The sequence below is a fragment of the Euprymna scolopes genome, chromosome 5 (assembly GCF_053919585.1).
Source record: "Euprymna scolopes isolate OS-2025 chromosome 5, ASM5391958v1, whole genome shotgun sequence".
Taxonomy (NCBI): domain Eukaryota; kingdom Metazoa; phylum Mollusca; class Cephalopoda; order Sepiida; family Sepiolidae; genus Euprymna; species Euprymna scolopes.
This window is the reverse complement of record NC_136486.1, coordinates 136142309-136147050: the sequence shown is the minus strand read 5'-3', so window position 1 is coordinate 136147050 and position 4742 is coordinate 136142309. Positions and strand designations below refer to the sequence as shown.

General features: G+C 33.5%; 1 pseudogene; it reads right to left on the bottom strand.

Annotated features, from left to right (window-relative positions):
• Nucleotides 1-1462: 1462 nt before the first annotated feature.
• Nucleotides 1463-1601, bottom strand: LOC145277214 (U2 spliceosomal RNA; annotated as a pseudogene).
• Nucleotides 1602-4742: the final 3141 nt, after the last annotated feature.

Sequence of the window (4742 nt, the reverse complement as noted above, 5' to 3'; positions counted from 1 at the left end):
TAAAGTTAAGTATATATATATATATATATATATATATATATATATACATATATATATGATTAAAAAGATCGTTTGTTTGTTAACTTGTTCACAGTTTGATCAATATGTACAAAATTACAGTTTCTCAAACAAATTTTCATATTGAAAATGGACTTTTAAACATTTTTATTTCGGCATAATTTCTATATATACTATTTATTCAAAGAGAAATCTGTATTCAGGAAGTAAGTTCATTAGCAAATTACATTGAAGAAAATCCATTTCGATAATTAAATCAATGTTATTTCATGTTATTTAGGGTTATTAGTAATAGAATTCGTTTAAGTGTTATGTTTATAAATATTATTTAAAGTTTATTTATTACTTTTTAATTTTACTCATATATGAACTAATTTAGTTTTAATTATTATTAGCCGACATCGAATGCGTTTAAAAACAGAAGTAAGATTTATTTATTTAAGTTATGAGAGTTACTTCCTGTTTGAATTTCATATATGAAAATAGATGTTTTATGCTTCCAATAAATCCATATTTAGTCCACTTCGATGGAAAAAAAAAACGTAACAGGATTAAGAGTTACCATATTCGGCTGGGCGATTTCTTTTTCATCGGCCGCAAAATCAACAGAGATTAGACCATTCTTATTATGACCTATTCCCGTTGATTGTGAGGTAATGCTGATTCTATGGGGTTATAGGAAGTCCATTCTCCCAGGCGTTGCCTCCTAATTTGGAGAAGGGATTAGTTTATTGCTGATCGCCCTAGAAATGCCGTTGAGCAACAGATTTTCGCTCCCACTTTCCGACTTTGGTGTCACATTTCTCGACGTGGGAGAGAAATTAATACGTTTGGTGCATTGGTGTATTTTAAATATATGTGCTTGAACCTACTGTCCAGCAATATGTTTCCATTTCCCAACATCGGGTATATATATATATATATATATATATATATATATATATATATATATATATATATATATATATATATATATATATATATATACATATACAGTGCCACGCAAAAGTATTGGATACATTACATTTTTTTCATAACTTTAATTCGAGTTCAAGATTTTACCTAAAATTTGGTCAGTATATTCCTATTACTATTCTAAATATTATATTTGGAGTAGTAATTACAAAATCTAAGTTAAGAAAGTTTATATTTAAGGAACAAGGCCGATAGCCATTAGTCGCGTCCTCTCGTGATATGAACGAATGCGTGAATGTAGGATTGACATGAAATTCTTAAAGATAAACTACAATGACCGAAAATGGGCTGAAATGATTTAAATAAATAAAAAGTAAATGACTTAGAATGACTTTAAAGAACTTAAGGATGAATTGAATGACACAAGAATGAGTTGAATGCTTAATGCTTAAAAAAACTGGAATCCTTCAAAAACAACTTGAATGATCTGGAGAATGACTTGAATGGCTTGTAGACTGACTGGTTGTAAAATGGGTGATCATTTTTACATTAAATTAATACAGAGAGGTGATCCCCTACTTTATATCACAAAGTTACAAACATAAGTACAGCATGTAGTAAGAACAGATACTACATTTTGATCTTGGCCAAAAGGCCAAGAAAAGGGTATTTATTTGCTCCCCCACCGAGCAAATTAGGCACAAGTTCGATTTTTAATGTGAGGGGTGAAGGGGAAATGGGGAGTAAGGGAGCTGGATAATGACAATTGGAATAAAGGGTTGCCCCTACATTGATCAAGGTCTTATATGTGGTGTTGGTATTTATTTGCACCCCCACCGAGCAAATTAGGCACAAGGCCGATTTTTAATGTGGGGAGTGAAGGGGAAATGGGGACCCGCTCCCCGGGGAGTAGGGTAGCTGGATAGTGACAATTGGTATGAAGAGTTGCCCCTACATTAACCAAGGTTTTATATGTGGGGTCGCCCCCATATATGGTCTTTGCTTTCAGTATCTGCCGGAACAGATACTAGTTGTTAATAGACTTTCGTCAAAAAATCATTGATAAGCATAAAGAAGGAAAGGGGTATCGAATAATATCAAGGGAACTTAATCTACCACTTAGTACAGTTGGAAATGTAATTAGAAAGTTTAAAAACACTGGTGAAGCTGTTGCGTATCTTCCAAGATGTGGTCGGCCAAGAAAATTAAACGGAAAAAATCAAAGTGTGTAAGCAGAAAGGTACAAAAAACCCTTTTCGTACTCGTGGTAAAATTCAAACCGACTTCAGCTGGGGTTAATGTGAGCAAGGATACAATCAGTAGAGTTCTAAATCGTGCAGTTTTTGTATCAAGGTCCCCAAGAAAAGTTTCATTATTGAAGCTATAACATGTCAGATCACGTTTGAATTATGTTAAAACATATGGGGAACAACCCCAAGAATTTTGGAACAAGGTAATCTGGTCAGAGGAAACGAAAATCGAAATCTTTGGAAGAAACACAGCAACACATGTATGGGGTAAAAATTGCATCGCCTATAACAAAAAGAATACCATTCACACGGTAAAATTTGGCGGTGGTTCGATTATAGTATGGGGGTGTTTTTCATCCAAAGGTACTGGTGAACTAGAAATCATCAATGGTAGAATGAATAGACGTAAGTACGGGGAGATTTTGGAGAAAAACCTCCAGAAATCTGCTGATTTGTTGGGACATAATAGCAATTTCGTGTTTCAGCAGGACAATGATCCCAAGCATACTGCCAAACTAACCACAGAATGGCTTAAAGAGAACGGGATTGACGTTCTTATTTGGCCCAGTCAGTCTCCAGACCTCAAACCAATTGAAAATTTGTGGAAAATATTGAAGCTCAATGTTCACAAAAGGAATCCACAAAATATTCAACAACTAGAACAGTTTTGCAAAGAAGAATGGCGCAAAATACATGCATATTTTTGCAAAAAAACATGTGTGCAACTATAAAAAGCGATTGGAAGCTGTTGAACGCAATAAAGGCTATGCGACCAAATATTAAATCAATGTATCCAATACTTTTGCGTTAGTTGATTTATATTTTTCCTTTAATATAAACTTTCTAAACTTTCATTTTGTAATTACTACCCCAAATATTAGTTAGAATAGTAATAGGAATATACTGACCAAACTTTTAGGTAAAATCTTGAACCCTAATTAAAGTTATGAAGAAAAATGTAATGTACCCAATACTTTTGCGTGGTACTGTATATGTGTGTGTGTTTGTGTGCATGTATGTGTATATATATATCTCTATATATATATGTGTGTGTGTGTGTGTGTGTGTGTGTGTGTGTGTGTGTGTGTGTGTGTGTGTGTGTGTGTGTGTGTGTATTATAGATATATATGGCAGAAAAATAGTTCAGAGAATCTGAAGGGCCAGAAACCGAAAATAATGAAAACATACTCATAACGATTTGAAATCCGTCGACAACGAAATTCATCAGTTCTGCTTTAAAAAGTTCATGGAAGATTAATACAAAACCTAAGAAGATGTATAACCGAAGCATACATAAGCGAGTAGACGACTAAAAGAATAACCAAGATGATTAAAAAAAAGAATAACGATGTAAAGAAAATAATATCGAAAAGGTACATACCGATAACTTGGTTATCAACGATTGCTGGAGAAATAAAATGGTTAAAAGACCTACTGTAGTATATATCCACCAAATGATCTTGAGAAAATAAAATATGAAGGAGAAAATTTACATGATATGAATCGACTATAAGCATGAATAATTAAAAGTTTAAAGATGTAAAAAGAAAAAGGAATTATACTGTTATCAGATTTATGGAAAAGCAATGTAATCATATCGACTTATACTGATAACCGGAGGGAAACATCTGACACAGATAGAAATACAGAAAGACATCTTTAAAGAAAACTCTCTATCTCCGCTACTGCTTGCTATGGTCATGCGCCGACTCTTCTGCAGAATCAAATGCTGTTTAACGTATAGCTGTATAGAGATTTAGGAATCAAATAAAATGCGTTATGCCAATGGATTATCTTAAGCCAAAGGTAGAAGTAAGGTACAAACACATAAACACCGAGCAAGATATTTAGTAAGGATATGGAAGTGTACGAAGGACGTTTTAAACGTAATGCCTCCTATTTTTTCCACCCAAATGAATCAGAAGAGATTGCAAATTGCATTGTTCTGATGACTCAACATATGGATTCATAGACTTTCTGCTGCAGATATTAGCGGTGTGAAATTATAAGAAAGCAACCCCATTCATGTCCGTAGGTCAAATGCGTTATTGAATTCCTTACAAAAGTTTATTGAGAATGTTGGTAACTATGTTTATTGAGAATGTGGTAACTATGTTTATTGAGAATGTGGTAACTATGGTTATTGAGAATAAGGTTAAGTATGTAGAAAAATAAATTCTGGAGCACACAATGTTGCTTGTTTTAATGATATCACTCTTGTTTTCGTAGCTATTCAACTTTTTTTGAGTTAAAACAATGACATTCATCGACGTATGTTGAAATTTTTTAAAGTCGGTGCAGCGAAGTCAGCACAGTTAAGAGATAGTTTCGTCGATTTCAAAGTGGCGCCAGGTATGTGAGTGACATAGCGCATTAGGACTTTTACAACCAAGGCATCAAAAAAGTCTAACAAAAATGCTTTCAGAATGGTAGTGACAATGTAAAAATATTCTGGAACACAAACAGTTCCTGGTATTTATGATACTACTCGCGTCTTTGTAACTCTTTGACGTTTACGTTTCGGAGCAAAAATAGGAAGCCTAACGTCGTAGTTCAGAA